A 21383-nucleotide genomic window follows, 5' to 3' on the forward strand; every position below is an offset into this window, starting at 1 on the left:
AATACAGTGGTGCCAAGTCTTACATAACATGACCATTGTGACTGACTGATCGACTTTAACTGGCTTATTGACTGATTGACTGGTTACTGGCTGGCTGGCTGGTTGACTGACTGACTGGCTGAGTAACTGATTGACTAATTGACTGACTGACTGGCTAAGTAACTGATTGACCAATTGACTGACTGACTGGCTGAGTAACTGATTGACTGACTGAATGACTGACTGACTGACTATTCATCATGCTTACTCCTTTTACCTTTTTCTTCCCCTCTTCCTCTTCCTTCTTCCTCTTCCTCTTCTCTCCTCCATGTATATATTGTTTATTTCTCCTTTTATTTATTTTCCTTTTACTAATTTTTCTAACGAGAGAGAGAGAGAGAGAGAGAGAGAATAACCTTGACACGTGCGATGCTTTTGAGTGAATGACCAGCAAGGGTACTCTCTCTCTCTCTCTCTCTCTCTCTCTCTCTTATCTCCATACCTCCTCTCCAATATACACTTACCTACCTCCTCCTCCTCCTCCTCCAATATCCCCCTTCACATAATTCACCTCCTCTTTACCTCATTATCTCCCCTCCTCCATTATCATTCTCTCTCTCTCTCTCTCTCTCTCTCTCTCTCTCTCTCTCTCTCTCTCTCTCTGCTACCTAAGAACTCTCGGAGGTTGATATTTTTGGTTTGGTAGAGTACTGAACCATGCTCTCTCTCTCTCTCTCTCTCTCTCTCTCTCTCTCTCTCTCTGTCGTTAAGAGGAAGAAGCTGGGCAGAGACAAACAAATTATCTTAACGACTGATGTCTGCTGTTGTAACCACTGCCATTACTACTACTACTACTACTACTACTACTACTACTACTACTACTACTTACTACTACTACTACTACTACTACTACTAATACTACTACTACAACTACTACTACTATAAAAAAATACTACTACTACTACTACTAATGATATAATAATAATGCAACAGCGATTTTGTTATGCAAGGGAACATAAGGTGTGTGTGTGTGTGTGTGTGTGTGTGTGTGTGTGTGTGTGTGTGTGTGTGTGTGTGTGTGTGTGTGTGTGTGACGTTACTTTGGCATATGTATTTTTAAGAAGACACTCGAAGTCGAGGATCTTATGTAACCTCCTCCTCCTCCTCCTCCTCCTCTTCCTCCTCGCATTATTCTTCCTTGTATTTTTTTGTTCTTCTCCACTTCATTAGTTGCCGTCGAAGCTATTTACTGACTTGCAACGTCTCTCTCTCTCTCTCTCTCTCTCTCTCTCTGGGTATATCAGGGGAAGGATGCTGGAGGTGGTTTAGACATGTGCAGAGGAGGGCAGATGCCGGGGAAGGATGCTGGTGATGGTTTAGATATGTGCAGAGGAGGCAGATGCTGGGTATATTATCAGGAGAAGGATGCTGGGGATAGTTAAGACATGCAGAGGAGGGGAGATGCTGGGTATATCAGGAGAAGGATGCTGGGGATGGAGCTGCCAGGCAAGAGAAAATAAATGAAATGTGATAGTATTTGTTCATTTATTTACTTATTATTTCCCTCTAGGTTAATAGCTATAAAAGAATCCTTCGTCATTCCTTAACCATATATGCTACTTTTAAATAATTATGTATCAGAGTTATTCGTTGGAAGCTGATGGTTATAGAGAGGAACGAAGGGAGAGAGGTAGAGAGAGTGATAGGGAGGTATGTAAATAGGTAGGTAGATAGATAAGGTAGTAGGTTGGTTGACAGTTCTTCAATCTAAAGCCTACACCTCCTTCATTCATAACTTCTTTTCTTCCTTTCTTTATTTTAATCTCTTTTCTTACTCCTATCCTTCCATTCATCCTTTCATTTTCCTTGCTTCCTTCCTCCCCCTTTTTTTTTTTACTTCCCATTCCTCCAATCACCCTTCCTTCTCGCACTCCATCCCATTTCGTTTCTTGTTTTTTTCTCTATTTCTTTTCTTCTGTCCATTCCTTTCGTCTTTCCTTCCTTTCTTCCAGCTCACCAACTCTTTCCTCCTTCCTTCTATCTTTACTTTCTTCCACTCTTTCTTCCTCTTCCTGCTTTCTTTACCTTCCTCCTCTTCCTCTTCTTCGCTCTCTCAAGAATTTCTCTAAGCCGTGTACACCTTCCCTTGACAACAGACTGTAAATAGCAACTCTGTGTGTGTATGTGTGTGTGTGTGTGTGTGTGTGTGTGTGTGTGTGTGTGTGTGTGTTTTGCTCTGCACTGGATGTATTTGCTATTTCTCTAAACATTATGCATACACAGATGTGAGAGAGAGAGAGAGAGAGAGAGAGAGAGAGAGAGAGAGAGAGAGAGAGAGAGTTCTCAATTACAGAAATATATTTTAATTTAGTGAAAAACACTGAGAGAGAGAGAGAGAGAGAGAGAGAGAGAGAGAGAGAGAGAGAGAGAGAGAGAGAGAGAGAGAGAGAGTTGTCAAGTACAGAAATAGATTTTAATTTAGGGGAAAACAAACTGAAAACGAGGACGTCTCTGTGTGTGTGTGTGTGTGTGTGTTAATCCAAGGCTGGTGACCTCTATTCGCTTGCAGACACAAGAGCAAGCAAACTCTCTCTCTCTCTCTCTCTCTCTCTCTCTCTCTCTCTCTCTCTCTCTCTCTCAGGGGGAGGAGGAGGATGAACAGGAATACGTTGTAGTGAGGTGGAGGAGGAGGAGGAGAGGTGATAGAGGCCACTGATGACAAGTCTGAGAGAGAGAGAGAGAGAGAGAGAGAGAGAGAGAGAGAGAGAGAGAGAGAGAGAGAGGTGGTGGTGGCGATCATGTTGCAATAATTTGGTTTTAAAAGAAAATAAGAATAAGGAGGTGAATAAACAAGGATAAATTGTGGTGCTAATGGTGTTGATTATAGTGGTGGTGATGGTGTTGACGATAGCCGTGGTGTTGCAGTACATGAGTGTTAGTGGAGGTTGGCTGTGGTGGTGGTGAGCCGAGGTGAGGGGTAACATGAGATAGTGGTGGTGGTGGTGGTGGTGATGTCTGGTGGTGATGGTAATGGTGATGATCTTTTATGGTGCTGTTAGAGAGTGAAGAGTGATGATGGTGGTGGTAGGGAAGGTGTTATGGTGGTGGTGGTGATGGTAGTGGTGATTTTTTTTGGTGGTGTTAGAGTGGAGAGTGATGATGCTGGTGGTAGTGAAGGTGTTATGGTGGTGGTGATGATGTCTGGTGGTGACGGTAGTGGTGATGATTTTTTTTGGTGGTGTTAGAGAGTGGAGAGTGATGATGCTGGTGGTAGTGAAGGTGTTATAGTGGTGATGGTGGTGGTGGTAATATCTGGAGGTAGTGCGTGGTGGTGGTGGTGGTGATGTCTGGTGCCAGTCGTAATGGTGATGATCTTTTTTGGGTGGTGTTAGGACAATATGGTGATGAAAAGTGATGATAGTGGTGGTGGCAGTGGTAGTGAAGGTGGTGGTGATGATGCTTTTTTTGTTGGTGATTGGCATATATGGTGTTGAGTGAGGACAGTTGAAAAGTGGTATGCGTGGTGGTGGTGGTGGTTGAAAAGTGGTGGTAGTGGTGGTGGTGTGTTGAGAAGTGGTGGTGGTGGTGGTGTTAAGAAGTGGTGTGGGTGGTGGTGGTAGTGGTGGTGTTTAGAAGTGGTGGTGGTGGTGGTGAGAAGTGGTGTGGGTTGTGGTGGTGGTGGTGGTGGTGTCGAGAAGTGGTGGTGGTGGTGGTGGAGATCACGTTGCAGTGTTTGTGTTAGTAGTGTCGCTGTTGGTGTTTAGTATGACCTTGACGTCTGATTCACACACACACACACACACACACACACACACACACGCGCGCATCATTTTAAGGACAGTGACCCTCCCCCAAAGCACAGGAAGTTTTCACACACACACACACACACACACACACACACACACACACACACACACACACACACACACACACACACATGGCCTTTATGAAACTTTTTTATTATTTTTTGTTGTAATAATTATTGTTGATTTCTTGTTCTTCCTTTATTTATTCTTGTCCTTCTTCCTCCTCCTTATCATAATTACCATCATTATCATATTATTATTTTACTCATTGAATGTTTAAGGTCATTATAATTTTCATTGTTATTATCTTTACCGTCCTCCCTCACCTCCTCCTCCTCCTCCTCTCTCTCTCTCTCTCTCTCTCTCTCTCTCTCTCTCTCTCTCTCTCTCTCTCCTCCTTCTCTACTTGGCATTGACGCAGTTGCTTGCTTCTCTCCTGAACCTTGGGCAGCATGTCTCTTCCTCCTCCTCCTCCTGATCCTCCTCTTGATAAATCTGCATTTTTTTTCTTTTGATGGAATGATGCAAGGACGTACAGTAATGAGAAGGTTGCTCTCTCTCTCTCTCTCTCTCTCTCTCTCTCTCTCTCTCTCTCTCTCTCTCTCTCTCTCTCCACAATATATAATGCGTCGTTGCACTGTGCATGCTATCTTACCCCCCACCCTCTCTCTCTCTCTCTCCCGACCTACACAATACTGCGTCGTTGCTCTCTGCTTGCTATCTTACTCCCCCTCCCCCCCACCTCTCTCTCTCTCTCTCTCTCTCTCTCTCTCTCTCTCTCTCTCTCTCCCGACCTACACAATACAGCGTCGTTGCTCTCTGCTTGCCATCTTCCCCCCCCCCCCCACCACCACCGCTCTCTCTCTCTCTCTCTCTCTCTCTCTCTCTCTCTCTCTCTCTCTCACGTATTTCCCTTCACTCCTGTTTTAAGCTTGACATTTATTTTTCTTCCTCTTCCTCTGCATTTTTTCTTCTTCACCTTCTATTTCCCCCTATTTTTTTTTCTACAGATTAATCGATTAAAAATATTCATTAACTCTTCCACGCGTGTATTTTTTTTATATTTTATTGTATATTAAGATGTGTTCGTACATTTGTCTTGTAAGGGAAAAAAAGAAGAATTAAAGATGTAATGTGTGTGTGTGTGTGTGTGTGTGTGTGTGTGTGTGTGTGTGTGTGTGTGTGTGAAATCAGCTCTTAAAGATTAACGTCAGGTGCTTCCTCTCCTGTTATTATTATTATTATTATTTTTATTATTATTATTACTACTACTATCAATATCATCATCAATATTTTTCTTCCTCCTTTTCTTCTTCCTCCTCCTCCTCCTCCTCCTCCTCCTCCTCACGTGGAAGCCTCAGCCTATGCCTTATCCACGTGACTGCCTCCTCGAGTGCAGCTTTAATTCTCTCTCTCTCTCTCTCTCTCTCTCTCTCTCTCTCTCTCTCTCTCTCTTGTGTTGTTGGTATTTTTGTTAATTTCTCCGTCAATCCCAGAGAGAGAGAGAGAGAGAGAGAGAGAGAGAGAGAGAGAGGAGGAATAAAAGAAATGAAAAAAAAGAAAGAAAGAAGGAAGGAAGGAAGGAAGGAAGGAGGCAAAATAGAGAAGTCGAAGTGGAAAAAAAGAACGAGGGAAAACTTACGAAAATGAATGAAGGAAAAAAAAATCACAACCATTTTGAACCATGTGTGTGTGTGTGTGTGTGTGTGTGTGTGTGTGTGTGTGTGTTTCATAGTTACCAGGCACTTGAGAGGAAGGAAAGTTACTATCAGAAAGGTGTCGAGTATCTTATCGAACTAAACACACGTCATTGGCTGGTGTGTGTGTGTACTGTTTATATAATCGACGGTTAGGCCTGTGAGAGAGAGAGAGAGAGAGAGAGAGAGAGAGAGAGAGAGAGAGAGAGAGAGAGAGAGAGAGAGAGATGTATATATATGTGTGTGTGTGTGTGTGTGTTGGGAAATTAATGGTAACTATCCATCATAGCATAAACGAACAAAGGTTATATAATATTATGTAAACTATCCAAATTCGTTATGCAAGATTTCACTTGTATCGTCATTCTTTCGTCCATTCATTTAACATTTCTCGAACCGCTTTCCATCGTCTGTATTTCCTTCTTACTATGACATGGATTCTTTAGTTAGTGACATGTCTTTTTTTTTTTTTCTTGTCCAACTTCCTTATGCAAAAGTTTACCTTTATTTTCATTGTTTCATCCTTCCATTGGTCATCTTTCAAACCGCTTTCCGTCGTCTGTATATCCTTCTTCCTGTGACTTGGATAGTGGTATGTTAATTAGTTTCATTGGCTAACCTCCTTAAGCAAGAGTTCACCAGTATCTTCATTCTTTCATCCTTTCATTTAACAAATCTCGAACAGCTTTCCCTCTTCTGTATTTCCTCCTCCCTGTAACTTATAATCTCACAGCATTCTCCTGTCTGTATGTTCAGTGGCGTGCTATTCTCCCTTTCTTCTTCCTTCCTTTTTTTGTGTGAATATTCCTATACTTAATACGGGGAGGAAGCAAACAGGTGGCGGTGGTAATTCCTGCCTCTAGTGCCGTCCAAATACCGTGTGTGGTGGGATGTAGGACACAGGCTGATAAGGACCGATGCTTGCGATAAGGAAACGAATGCTAAGTGACTGTGTGTGTAGGGGAGCGGGAGGTGTGAAGAGGCTGGGATGGTTACTGTGATGTGATGGTGGTGGTGTGTGTGTGTGTGTGTGTGTGTGCAAAAGAAAAGAGGAAAAATATAAAGACTGAAAGATGGAAAGGGAAAAAAAAAAGAAGGAAAGAGGATGTAAATAATGAAGAAAGAATGAATGAGTGAAGGGAGGAAGTAAGGAGTGTGTGTGTGTGTGTGTGTGTGTGTGTGTGTGTGTGGCATACAGTATGGTAACAGAGACGAGTTTCAAAAGATAGAGTTATAGATAGAGATGACAAGCACAAGGTTAAATTACGTTACGTACTATTACAGCTTACGACTATCACCCATTTCTGTTACATCATGAGGGAGGATAGCAACGTAGGAAGGCCTGGGTGATGGTTAGGTAATGGGTGGCTATTATTACCATTCCTCAAGCATACAGCGTCTTGTAATAGAGGTGGTAGGGGTGACAAGGTACTGGGAAGGGCGCTGTCTGACTACTAACCATTCTTTTGTGATGTGCATGGCCTTGACGTAGGTAGGTATAGGTAGGGTGACAAGTATTGCTATCACTATTCCACAAAGGTACAGCTACTGGGTATGGGCTGTCTATATTTACTAACCACTTCTCTGCTATGTGTGACTTACGTAGGTAGGTAGGGATGGGTGACAGTATTATGATTATCACTTCCACAAAAGTACAGCGTCGACTATTGCATAAGGAAGAGGCTACTGGGTATGGGAAGGGGCTGTCTGTATTTACTAACCACTTCTCTGCTATGTGTGACTTACGTAGGTAGGTAGGGATGGGTGACAGTATTATAATTATCACTATTACACAAGGGTACAGCGTCGAGTATTGCATACGAGAGAGGCTACTGGGTATGGGTAGGGGCTGTCTGTCTATTTACCAACCATTCCTCTGCTATGTGTGACTTACGTAGGCAGGTAGGTAGGTAGGTAGGGATGGGTGACAAGTATTACCATCACTAGTGTGTCTTACAATGCATAGGGGAGTTGCTGTTTGTCTCTTCCAACCATTTCTCATTTCCCTGGTGACAATTATTATCTATTCCAACGTGACGGAGATGAGCACCGCCGCCACGCGCAGCTATAATGCATGTTCCCAACTTTTCCTAACCTTCTACAGCGTTGTATAATGCACAAGGAAGGGGCGAGAGGGGCTGCTACTGGGCATGGGTAGGGTAGAGGGGCAGGCCACTCCGTCTTCCAATTGTAAATATAGCATAGCGACAGACCTTAGCAACAGAGGGAGGGACGGAGGGTCGATGAAGTAGCACTTTTAGCATTTTCTTCGCTGTTTGTATATATTTCCGAAGTCTTGACCATTTTGATAAGTTCCATTACTCAGTCTTCCTTGTGTGTGTGTGTGTGTGTGTGTGTGTGTGTGTGTGTGTTTGTGTGTGTGTGTGTGTATGTGTAAGGAGGTAGACGGTTAGTGCGTGGGCAGGAAGGGAAGGGAAAGCAGAGAGAGAGAGAAAGAGTAGTGGCGGAGGGAGAAAGGAAGAGTTGGAAGGAGTGAGGAGAGTAAGGAAGAAAGAACGGAGGAAGAAAGAAAGAAGGGAGAGAAAGAAGCTTTTGAGAGTGACAGCGGCTTGGAACACTGCAGAAGAGAGTAGGGGTGAGAGAGGACGGACTGGGTGACAACATCTTTATTTTCCCTCGTTTTCCCTTCTTATAAACTTCAAAACACAGACCAACACAAACTTAAAGATCCAAAATTACACACAGTTCATCCCTAACACTCGTAAACATCGTGGAATATTAATAAACCAGAGAATATCGGCGTGGGAGCGTTGATTTTGGACGTCATTGGAAAGGTTGGCAGCTCTGAGTCCTCTATGACCCGCCCTTTGAATCTACACACCAAGAATCCGCTTTAACGCATGTCACTGTTTATTTCCGGTCCAGCGTATGACTTTAGTGACAAATTCGGGGATGATTACTAAGGATATTGTTATTGGTTATAAATAATAGCAACACAGGTTATAGTAGCTTGGCGTGAGAGGTGGAATGTTGCGTTTGTGGGTGTGAGAGAAGGGTGGTGTTTTGGATGAGATTAACCGGAGCTGTTGCATGTAGACGATGGGATATAATATTGTTTTCGGTTCTTTCTTCCGCCTCGGTTCAGTTTGTTTGTTAGTTATATTGATTGCTTGGTTTATTAGTCCTTTTTTATTCTTTATTCTTTCTTTTTCCCTCCTGTAAGCTCCAGTGATTGCTTGGTTAATAACTGTCCTTTAATTTCCTTTATTGCTTTTTTCCCCTGACAGTTCAAGGGCATAAAAAAAGAAAATAATGAAAAAAAAGCCCGGTATAAGTTATAAGTTAGTTATAGTGACTGCTTGGCCTATTCTGATCCTTTGTTTTTTTGTTAATACTCGTTATAAAAGGAAATAATTAAAGGTAGGCCCATATATATTTGTGGGTAGTTTGCTGTAAAACTATAATTGTTTCCTTTTTCTTGTTCTTTTGTCATTCAGTTTTTATTTATTTTTCATCTTTTTTCTTTTTCCTCGTTTACTTTGTCATATATATATATATATATATATATATATATATATATATATATATATATATATATATATATATATATATATATATATATATATATATATATATATATATATATATATATATATATATATATATATATATATATATATATATATATATATCTATATATATATATATATATATATATATATAAAACAGAGGAAAAATGTACAGTGTCAGTATTATATAGTTTATGAAAGAAGAGAAATGCGATACTACGTGACTGTGAACTTGATTATAATGATTTTTCTTACTTCTTACTTTGTGATGATGCATACTTTTCTTTTTTACATCGAGAAATTAATGTCTGGTATTTAAGATGAGTATTTATGAATCTCTCTCTCTCTCTCTCTCTCTCTCTCTCTCTCTCTCTCTCTCTCTCTCTCCTCCTCCTCCTCCTCCTCCTCCTCCTCCTTCTCCCTTTTTTCTTAACTCTCCCTTCTCCCGACTCCCTTTTTTTTGTTGTATCTCTCTCTCTCTCTCTCTCTCTCTCTCTCTCTCTCTCTCTCTCTCTCTCTCACACACACACACACACACACACACACGGCCCGCCTGTCAGCTATATCAAGGCCAAGGTTAAGGTTGTGTGTGTGTGTGTGTCTCGTTATTTGTCTTGTCATTTAATCTGTCAAGTCTCATCACTTAGTCTCCTTAGGTCTTCAGAAGATAGCACGAGTGAAAGTAGTAATAGTTGTAGTAGTAGTAGTGAGATAAGATGTTTTCTCCGTGTTGTAAGAGAAAATAAAAGTTAGGAGGTGGATGTGGATAAATTAAAGTGTTTAGATGCTTTGATATGATAAGAAGGAAGATTAAGAAAATGAGGTAAAGGAGGAGAGAGTAAAAGAAATGTAATGTCGGAGGAGAGATGGAGAAAAAATAGGTCCTTGTGGATAAAAAAAAGTGTATAGATAGAGGAGGAGGAGGAGGAATGTAACAGAGAAAAAGGAGGATCTAAAAAAAGAGGAGGAAGAATGTAAAAAAGAAAGAGAATGAATGTAAGAATGGAGTTTAAGGAAGGAGAAAGAGGAGGAGGGAGGTAAGAAAGTGGTTTAGTTCTGTAATTCTCTCTCTCTCTCTCTCTCTCTCTCTCTCTCTCTCTCTCTCTCTCTCTCTCTCTCTCTCTCTCGAACACGAGGAGAGTCGTTATGTAGGATCAAGGGTGAGGCTCCCCTACTCTTCCTCTTCTTCCTCTCACCCTTTCTACCACCCTCCCCCTCCTCCCCCATTCTTCCTCTCACCCTCTCTTCCTCACCCTCCTCTCCCTTTCTCCCTCTCCCTTTCCACCTCGCCACCCTCGCCCACTTCTTCCTGTCTCTACCTCCCCTGCCTACCTCCCTCCAGTTCTGAGTGGTCACAGCTGGGTGGGATGTGGCGTGGTGACGTAGATTGTGATGGTTGCATGTGGCGCGTCACGTAGCGTCCCACGAGCCTAATATAATGATGGTTTTGTCAGACGTTTCCTCCTCCCACATCAACCAAAGGCCAGAAAGATAAGTCGGGTTCTAATGTATGTGTTTTTTTAGGTTCGTGGTAGAGAAGGGTCAAACTACCACCAAGCTCAGAAAACTACCCCAGGAAATGTTCAAAACTCTTACGAAAGCCCTGTCAAATATGTGTTTTATAGGTTCATTGTACAAAAAAGGGCTAGACTAACATCAGACGAAGAAAACTACCCCTGGAAATGTTCAAAACTCCTACGAAACCCCTGTCAAATATGTCTTAAAGGTTCATGGTACAGAAGGGTCAAACTACCATCAGGGTCAGAAAACTACCACAGGAAGTGTTCAAAACTCCTACGAAAGTCCTGTCAAATATGTGTTTTATAGGTTCATGGTACAGAAGAGGATTAGACTAACACCAGACGAAGAAAACTACCCCTGGAAATGTTAAAAACTCGTACGAAAGTCCTGTCAAATATGTTTCTAAGGTTCGTGGTAGAGAAGAAGGGTCAAACTACCACCATGCTCAGAACACTACCGCTGGAAATGTTCAAAACTCCTACGAAAGTCTTGTCAAATCTGTGTTTAAAGGTTCATGGTGCAGAAGAAGGGTCAAACTACCACCAGTCTTAGAAAAATATACTCCTGGAAATGTTAAAAACTCCTACGAAAGCCTTTGTAAAAATATGTGAACTTAGGCATCGAAACGTTTACTTCAAGAATATGGCCCAGAAACGTTTTGAAGGAGCCACGAAAACAGCGACGTGGAAGAAACGTTTGTATAGTTGCGTTTTTCCCTGTGTTATCTTAAGCTTTGCGTCACAGGGTTCGTTTAGATTATAATTAAGCTTATGATCACGTGTTGTGTTTTCTATGCAAGAAGAGACAGGCAAGTGACGAGGAAGGAAAATTTGTATAGCTGTTGCGTTTTCTTTGTTATCTAAAGTTTTGCGTCCCAGGGTTAATTTACGGAGTTTATAATGTAGCTTATGATCACGTGTTGCGTTTTTTATGCAAGAAGAGACATTAATACATGACGAGGAAGGAAAATTTGTGTAGCTGTTGCGTTTTTTTTGTGTTAAGTTTTGTGTCAGGGTTAGCTTAGGGATATTATAATGTAGCTTATGATCACGTGTTGCGTTTTTTTTATTTTATTTTTATTTATTTGGAGCGACAGAGGCAAGTGATGAGGCGTCTTAGCTGTTGCGTTTTATTTTGTTGTTGTTATATTAGTTTAGCTTCACCCAGTTTTTTTATAGCGAGTTTGTGTTGCATGGAGGGAAGGCGTTATAAGGAGTAACAAATTCAAGTGACGAGGTAGGAAGATTTGTGTTAGCTGTTGCGTTTACTTGTGTTGTTATATTAGTTTAGCTTCACCCAGTTTTTCTATAGAGAGTTTGTGTTGCATGGAGGGAAGGCGTTATTAGGAGCAACAAAGAGAGGAGGGGCAAGGAATATATTTGTAGCTTTTTTTTTAATTTTTTTTATTACAACAAAGGAGACAGTTCAAGGGCACACAAAACAAAATAAAACAATAATAAAAAAAAAGCCCGCTACTCGCTGCTCCCAAAAAAGAATCAAAAGAGGTGGCCGAAAGAAAGGTCAATTTCGGGAGGAGAGGTGTCCTGATACCCTCCTTTTGAAAGAGTTAAAGTCGTAGGCAGGAGGAAATACAGATGAAGGAAGATTGTTCCAGAGCTTACCAGCGTGAGGGATGAAAGAGTGAAGGTGCTGGTTAACTCTTGCATAAGGGGTTTGGGCAGTATAGGGATGAGCATGAGTAGAAAGTCGTGTGCAGCGGGGCCGCGGGAGGGGGGGAGGCATGCAGTTAGCAAGTTCAGAAGAGCAGTCAGCATGAAAATACCGATAGAAGATAGAGAGACAACATCGCGGCGGAATTTAAGAGGTAGAAGACTATCAGTAGGAGGAGAGCTGATGAGACGAAGAGCCTTAGACTCCACTCTGTCCAGAAGAGCTGTGTGAGTGGAGCCTCCCCACACGTGAGATGTATACTCCATACGAGTGCGGACAAGGCCCCTGTATATATTTTGTGATGGTCTTCTGTTGAAAGAAGTTGAATAATGCAGAGTGGAGTCGTCGGCGTATGAGTGGACAGGACAGTTTATTATGGAAAGAAGATCATTGATGAATAACAGGAAGAGAGTGGGTGATATGACAGAGCCCTGTGGCACGCCACTGTTGATAGGTTTAGGGGAAGAGCAGTGACCGTCTACCACCGCAGAGATAGAACGGCCGGTAAGGAAACTGGAGATAAAGGAACAGAGAGAGGGATAGAGCCCGAAAGAGGGCAGTTTAGAAAGCAAAGACTGGTGCCAGACTCTATCGAGGGCTTTCGATATGTCTAGCGCAACAGAGAAAGTTTCACCGAAACGGCTAAGAGAGGATGACCAAGAGTCAGTTAAGAGAGCAAGAAGATCGCCAGTAGAACGCCCCTTGCGGAATCCATACTGGCGATCAGATAGAAGGTTAGAAGTGGAAAAGTGTTTTTGAATCTTCCGGTTATGGATTTATTCAAAAGCTTTAGATAGACAGGAAAGTAAAGCTTTAGGGCGGTAGTTTGAGGGATTGGAACGGTCACCCTTCTTAGGCACAGGCTGTACAAAGGCAAACTTCCAGTAGGAATTAAAGATAGCTAATACGTTTCCTTGCGTTACATTAGTCTGACGTCACAGTTTTCCTACAGAGTTTAGTTGTTCATATTCTGAGCACGTGTTGCATGAGGGATGAGCAGGAACAGAGAGAAGTGACGAGCAAGGAATATATTTGTAGCTAATACGTTTCCTTGCGTTACATTAGTCTGACGTCACAGTTTTCCTACAGAGTTTAATTGTACATATTCTGATCACGTGTTGCATGGAAGGATGAACAAGAACAAAGAGAAGTGAGCAAGGAATATATTTGTAGCTAATACGTTTTCTTGCGTTACATTAGTCTGACGTCACAGTTTTCCTCCAGAGTTTAGTAATACATGTTCTGAGCACGTGTTGCATGAGGGATGAGCAGGAACAGAGAGAGGTGACGAGCAGGGAATATATTTGTAGCTAATACGTTTCCTTGCGTTACATTAGTCTGACGTCACAGTTTTTCTCCAGAGTTTAGTAATACATATTCTGATCACGTGTTGTATGAAGGATGAGCAGGAACAGAGAGAGGTGACGAGCAAGGAATATATTTGTAGCTATTACGTTTTCTTGCGTTAGATTAGTCTGGCGTCACAGTTTTCCTATAGAGTTTAGTAATACATGTTCTGATCACGTGTTGCATAAGGTTATATCAGGTTTGCGTCACACAGTTCACATATAGAGAGATGATATTGGACTTTATTATCACGTGTTGCATTGGGCGAAGAAGTTGTACTGGAGGGTAAAGGCTAAGGAGGAGAGGAAAGGTGAGGGAGGAAGGGAAAGAGGAGAGAGAGGAAAGAGGCGAGGAAGATAGAGGAGGGAAAAGGAAAGGTTAGGTTTGACACAGTGAATTCATAAGCTCTTAAAACAAAACATAATGGACGATGTAAATTTTTTGATATAATATTGTTATGTGTTGATATAGAAGAGAGAGAGAGAGAGAGTTATTGCGACCGACCGTTCTTGTGAAATCGCCTTCCAGTTTATCTTTCTCTCCATTGGGGGTGTTGCTTCACTCTCTCTCTCTCTCTCTCTCTCTCTCTCTCTCTCTCTCTCTCTCGTAAGTACATGAAAATAATGCGAAAGAAATGAGAGAGAGAGAGAGAGAGAGAGAGAGAAATAGCACCACTTACCTCCTCACGTGTTCATTTGACATTAAGAGATACAAAAAAACAACTAAGAAATACATCCCTTAACCTTGTGTGTGTGTGTGTGTGTGTGTGTGTGTGTGTGTGTGTGTGTGTGTGTGTGTTGCCGGGTATGACGCAATCAGCTGATGGTGGTGGTGGTGGTGGTGGAGGAGGAGGTGATGGTGATAGTAGTGGTGGTGGTAAAGGGGATGCAGGTGGTGGTGGTGGTGGTAGTCGTGGTGGTGGTAGAGGTGGTGGTTGTGGTGGTGGTAGAGGTAGTGGTGGTGGTGGAGGTGTTGCGTCATCGTTTAGTCGCCTCTCTCGCGCCACCACCACCACCGCCGGCCGCCAGTACCTTCACTACCACCACCACAACAACCACCCGGCAGCTGAGTGAGTATTGATTGTACACACACACACACACACACACACACACACACACACACACACTTGAGTATTTACATAATCAACTTCAGTTCTTATAGGCCAAGAAACTACTACTACTACTACTACTACTACTACTACTACTACTACTACTACTACTACAACTACTACTATTGCTGGTACTACTTCTACCACTACTACTTATACTACTATATACTACTACTACTATTACTACTACTATTGCTGCAACTACTGTTACTACTACTGCCACTTACTACTTAATCATTCCTCCTTTTATCTTTTTTTTTACTTATTTCTGATTTTTCTTGTTTGTTTTCTTATTTTTTACTTGTATATCTCGTGTCATTTCTTATTTCTTCTGTTTCCTCCTCTTCCTCCTCCTCCTGCTACTACTACTACTACTACTACTATTACTTTTTTTTATTTTTTTATTTTTTTTTACTACTACGGGCCTCCATCTATTAGAGTTGCGTTGTGAGCGGTATATTTTCTCATATCCTTTCACAAAGCAATTCATTGGCCCCACCCCGCCGATGACTGTGGCCGACAACCATCTTTATTTAATATTACAAACTTTACTAAACATTTTATTTTTAAGCTAACAGAGCTTGTGGTTGATACGACTGTCAACCACCGTCGCCTCAAAGTCCAGGTCAGCAATGCGGGTGGTTTTGGGTGCAGGTGACCTGGTTCCTCTCAGGCAGACCAAGGCTGACCTCAGGAGGGAGAAGGACAGCCTGCATCTCATCCAGGCGACCACACTGCTTCTTGGCTGTTGTTTCTTATCCGCCAGTGTTTCGGCGAGTCTTGCGTAGAAGTTCTGCGCCCTTGGTCCCATCCCTCCTGCCGTCGTGAATACTACCGGGGTGAAGGAGCCCTGGTCCACATTCTGTATTCTTTCTTCATATGCTCTGTTCTTCTCTTGTTCGTTTCTTCTGTGGGCTGCATCAAGGGTCAGGTCTCTGTGGCAATGGGCCATGGGATCAAAGATCCTTATGTCAAAGTATGCCCTTTGTCCACGAGTCCAAAACCCTCTGGCGCCAACATCCACTCGTGCTTCGTTCGAAACATTAGCGGTGCGTCTGGCGAGGTGTTCGCCTTGCAGAGGGAGCATGGGTTCCACAGTCACGTCGTGGCAGACTTCTTTCAGCATCTGAGCTGTTACGTCTCTTACTTCATCATGTCTCATGCAGACGAAACCTCCTCTCTTGCATGTCATGGCATGATTTTGGTTGAAGGGTGAGCCACAGTTACACATGTTTGGGAGCCCATCCACTGGCCAGCCATACCTGAGGGCAAGGGCATCAGTAAATTCTTTTTTGTTTAAGTTGAAGCCTTTTGCCCTGATAGATAGTGTGGTTAGCCAGTTTGAAGCGCCCACTTCCTGTGCAATATCTGTCCTCCTCCTTGTGTCTTCTGGGAGTTCTCTCATTAGGTCACTCAGAGTGTCTCTCTGTTTTCCTTCTCTGTTTATGGAGATTTCATTCCTTAGTGACCTAATATCTTGAGGGTTGTCTTCTCCCCTTTCATTTTGATTGGTAATATATCCGGTCAAGGAGGCTGTGATTCGGATTGAGTTCCCGAATTCAGACTCAGCCAGATTTTGCGGGTTGGTGATGCCGAGCCCACCCATTCTTGGCGGCAACTCCAGCAATCTTCTCTCTTGGTCGCTGGGACATCTCCCATTTGCTATCGCCGGTATGAAGGTGTTTCTGATAGCATCTTCCAGAGGTTTTAGTAACGGAGCAACATCAGGAACTGTCCTCATGAGGTAGTTCCATTTATGCTTGACACCGTACGTAAATGCTGCGTAGGCTGCCTGCGGTTCTGTTTTGGCGATCTCGCTCAGTCTCTGCAGTTCGGACTCCCAGCGCTTTACAGCCGTTTTCACATATTCGGTTCTGTATTCAGCTGTTCCAATGGCTGCCCCGAGGTGTCTTTCTCCAGTCACTGACAGTTTCACGTTACTGCCCTGGAATGCTGTTTTGGCCCGATCGTATGCCTCTGGTTTTACAATCACCACAGACTTCGTGGCGTTGGGATGGTACCCTATTTTAGGGCCATGTTCATTGACGAGGTCCCACCATTTCCTGAGGTCTGCAGACTTTCCTACCCCGGTGAGGTCATCCGCATACGCCACCTGTTTGACGTTGGTGTTTTCATGGCGGATGATGTCCTGCAACTTCATCATTCCCAGGGCAAACATTGCTATGGCCACTGGTCCTGGGTGGTGCCCTCTGAGGATTGTATGGCCACCGGGTCTCCAAGTCGTTGGTCATTATGACTGCTGATGAACAGTCTGGCAGGTTCCTTGTATGTATTTTCAATATATTGGGCGAATATAGGGCACTTGATTTTGATGTTGTGCAGTGCTGTTTCCCTATTGATGTTGTTGAAAGCATTTGCAGCGTCCACCATCAGCACCGCCTCGCATTCTGGGTCTTCGAACATTCTCCTGACAGCGTGAATGGCAGCTTCACATCCAGCCTGCTGACCCGCACACACTTGGAGGTTTCCCACCGCCTTCCTCACGTCGTCCTTCACCACCTCCATGACAGCCTTGCCTATGATCCTCCTGAGCACCTCCCCTATCCCGATGGGGCGACAGCCTGGTTTTTTATCCAGCGGGATGAGCCGGCAGGCCATCAAAGGCTCGAGGTGTTGGCAATTCTCTGACGCCAATTTTCTTGCTAGGGCGGCTATTGCGTCGCGAAGATCCACAGCTGGATTACCAAAGATGTTCTTACTGAGGAGGTGTTTCCACCCCTTGGCATCCAAGCCTGATGGTCCAGCCGCTCCCTGCGTGTGAAGGGCGTGCTTCCAGATCACGTCACCGCTAATATGGTCGAAGACAACTCGATGCGGTGGGGTGTAGTCTCCACGGACCTTCATTTCTGGGTGTGCAGGTCTAGCATCTGGATGCTTGTCCTTGAGGATCTGGCGTGTCTCTTCCGTCATGGGAAGGACTCCCGCTGCCTCATCTTCTATTGACAGTGATCTAGTTGCCATGGCCACTTTGCCTTGTCTCATCTTGTCAGCAAAGTTTCTAGCCCTGTCGTTACTGTCCTTCTTGCGACTGTTACGTCTGCCTAGTCTCTCCTGCAGTGTTTTAGCCTCGTCAAGTAGCTTCCGGACGTCCCCTTTCCTCCACAGCTCCATTCTTCTTTGTACCGCCTTCACGTCCTCAGATTGTTTCGACTTTTTGTGAGTCCGTTGGCATATGAGGTGGAGTAGTATGGCCAGAATCTTTAGAGCGTAGGGGCCTACGCTGCAAAGATTCAGAAACAGTAACGACATCTGATGAACAAAACAAGTGTTTATAGTGGCGCTACTTTTTGTACGCTCTAATGAGGTAGGTTTTCTCCTCTACTACTACTACTACTACTACTACTACTACTACTACTACTACAACGCCTACCACCCCCATCACCACTACCACCACATCAATTATGATATACAGTTGTTATCGATTTAAGATTATTGGAAAAAGTCTTGGGAGAAAGCGCGCCACGTTTGCCTGTCTTTGTTTTGAAGGGATGATAATAATAATAATAATAATAATGGTAAGAATAATAACATTGAATCCTTTTTTTTTTAATTCCTTAAGCTATATAATTGTTTTTGATAAAGATTCTATTCCGTCATATTATTAGAGAGAGAGAGAGAGAGAGACGTTTGGAGGATCAAAAAATGACGAAAAGAGGAAGACTGGTAACATGGGTTGATGATGATGATGATGATGATGGTTGTGCTCTCTCTCTCTCTCTCTCTCTCTCTCTCTCTCTCTCTCTCTCTCTCTCTCTCTCTCTCCATGGTTGGTGTGTTGCAATAGTTTTATGTATTCATAGTGCAAGAGCAAACACACACTCACACACACACACACACACACACACACACACACACACACACACACACACACACACTTGTTTACTAATAGGTCGCTGCTTAGTATCTCATATTTATTATTAGCATAAGACTTAATTAATCTCATCTGTTGGTGCAGTAATTGCTGTTTTGAGTTTATCTTTTAATGAAGTGCATATTAAGGCATTTTTGTGTATATTTTACAGTTATTACTGCATCTTTTACTACTACTACTACTTCTATATTACTACCACCACTACTACTACTATTTCTACTACAACTACTACCTCTACTACTACTACTGCTATTACTACTACTACTACTACTACTACTACTACTACTACTACCACTACTACCACAACTACTACCATCATTACTACTACTACTACTACTTCTACTGCTGCTACTATTGCTACACTGGGAGGATCTAGTTTAGTTCTTTTTGGACATCAAGAAAGCAAGTTGTCATTATTATATTCCATTATATTGTTTTATTTTCTTACTTTCTTATTATTTTCTTCTATGTTTTATATTTATCATGATTTGTATTTTAATTTCCCTTATTTATTCACTCATTCTCTGGATTTGCTTGTTTATCTAGTTCTTTTTTTTCTGCTAATGAACAGAGCCCATAATCCCAAACATTTCAGGGCTTACACACACATTTGGTAAGGCTTTGTTAGAGGCTGTGTTAGTATTTCCATGGGTGAGCCTGGTGGTAGTTTGACAAGGCTTTGGTAGAGGTTGTTGTGTTAGTATTTCCATGGGTGAGCCTGGTGGTAGTTTGACAAGGCTTTGGTAGAGGTTGTTGTGTTAGTATTTCCATGGGTGAGCCTGGTGGTAGTTTGACAAGGCTTTGGTAGAGGTTGTTGTGTTAGTATTTCCATGGGTGAGCCTGGTGGTAGTTTGACAAGGCTTTGGTAGAGGTTGTTGTGTTAGTATTTCCATGGGTGAGCCTGGTGGTAGTTTGACAAGGCTTTGGTAGAGGTTGTTGTGTTAGTATTTCCATGGGTAGTTTTATGAGCCTAGTGATAGTTTGACAAGGCTTTTGCACCATGAACGTAAAAACACTCATGAGAACTGACTAATTCTTTGTGGCCTTGGGAAATGGTTGTTGTGAGAGCCAAAACCATCTGAGAATACGGGACAGAGCACTATTTTCTCCTTTGATGGTAAGCCGACACCCAGCCTACACCACCGCCTCCACCACCGTCACCTTTCTTGTTTGTTTGGACAGGTTCGGCAAGTGAGTGAGGTTCACGTCTTTTGGGGGGGAGCGCCCCGGGCCACAGCTCAGCCATCCGCGCCTGGAACAGCAGCAGCAACACCGTCAACACCACCGCCGCCGTCGCTGGCAGCACCACCACGTAACCTAGTGCTCACTGATTTGACACTCACCACCACTGCTTGCTGTTGGCACCACCGCTCATCACCACTACCAGGATCACCACCATCATCATCATCATCATTGCTCACCACCTCAGCACCGAGGCTCAAGGTTGGTCACTTACTGTGGTTCACTTGATTTCCTTGTCTTCATTTTTTTTTCTTTCTGTTCCCCCATCTTCTTTCTTACCTTCCCTATCATCATTTTCTTTCTCCGTTTTCTTCATCTTCTTTCGTTAGTACATTTCCTTGCCTTCATTTTTGTCTTCATTTTCTCCATCATTTTCTTTCTCCGTTTTCTTCATCTTTCTTTAGTACATTTCCTTGCCTTCATTTTTGTCTTCATTTTTTCCATCATTTTCTTTCTCCATTTTCTTTGTCTTCTTTCTGTAGTACATTTCCTTGCCTTCATTTTTGTCTTCATTTTCTCCATCATTTTCTTTCTCCGTTCTCTTTGTCTTCTTTCTGTAGTACATTTCCTTGTCTTCATTTTTGTCTTCATTTTCTCCATCATTTTCTTTCTCTGTTTTCTTTGTCTTCTTTCTTTAGTACATTTCCTTGCCTTCATTTTTGTCTTCATTTTCTCCATCATTTTTTTCTCCATTTACTTCGTCTTCTTTCTGTAGTACATTTCCTTGTCTTCATTTTCTCCATCATTTTCTTTCTCTGTTTTCTTCATCTTTCTGTAGTACATTTCCTTGCCTTCATTTTTGTCTTCATTTTCTCCATCATTTTCTTTCTCCGTTTTCTTCATCTTTCTTTAGTACATTTCCTTGTCTTCATTTTTGTCTTCATTTTTTCCATCATTTTTTTTCTCCATTTTCTTTGTCTTCTTTCTGTAGTACATTTCCTTGTCTTCATTTTTGTCTTCATTTTTTCCATCATTTTCTTTCTCCATTTTCTTCGTCTTCTTTATTACATTTCCTTGCTTTCATTTTTGTCTTCATTTTCTCCATCATCTTTCGTACCTTCCCTACCATCATGCCATCATTTTCTTCCTCCTTTTTCTTCGTCTTCTTTCTTTAGTACATTTCCTTATCTTCATTATTCCTTCCTTTGCTCCATCGTTTTTCTTCAGCATCTTTTCCTCCTCTTTATTGCCTCCTTTCCTTATACCTCATTTATCTGTCCATATCTTTCCCCTGAAGTTCCTAGTTATTCTCTTTCCCTTCCTTCTTTTCATGTTTTATTTTTTATTTTTTATCCATCTTTTCCTTTCGTGATTGTCTCCTTAACCTGGTAGCAGCGGGGATCATGTTTCTTAATGGTCCCTCCAAGCGAGAAAAATGAGAAAAAATCACCCCTCACACAAACCATTTCATAATGTATATCAAAACATTTGTGATCAGTTTATGTATCATCTATTTTGGGGGTTTATATCATGGCACTAATTTGGCCCGTCGCTGCTACATGGTAAAGCCACAAATTTGGTCCGTCGCTGCTACCGGGTTAAGTACTTTTATATCATGCTTTTTTGTATTGGTTATATTGTTTCACGTTT

At 42.5% G+C, this 21383-nt stretch overlaps 1 protein-coding gene across 3 annotated transcripts in view; it reads left to right on the forward strand.

The window, feature by feature from the left end:
* LOC126983508 (CCAAT/enhancer-binding protein homolog 2-like) overlaps nt 1–21383 on the forward strand; it is a 37900-nt gene that overhangs the window by 8783 nt on the left and 7734 nt on the right. For 2 of the 3 annotated variants that reach the window (XM_050836256.1, XM_050836257.1), the window contains exon 2: nt 19734–19994. The gene's annotated coding sequence lies outside the window, so the exon portion shown is untranslated. Of the gene's footprint in view, nt 1–14499; nt 14621–19733; nt 19995–21383 lie in introns of those variants that run through there. The other variant, XM_050836258.1, reaches the window with a different exon arrangement.

Source organism: Eriocheir sinensis, chromosome 54, assembly GCF_024679095.1.
Source record: "Eriocheir sinensis breed Jianghai 21 chromosome 54, ASM2467909v1, whole genome shotgun sequence".
NCBI lineage: Eukaryota > Metazoa > Arthropoda > Malacostraca > Decapoda > Varunidae > Eriocheir > Eriocheir sinensis.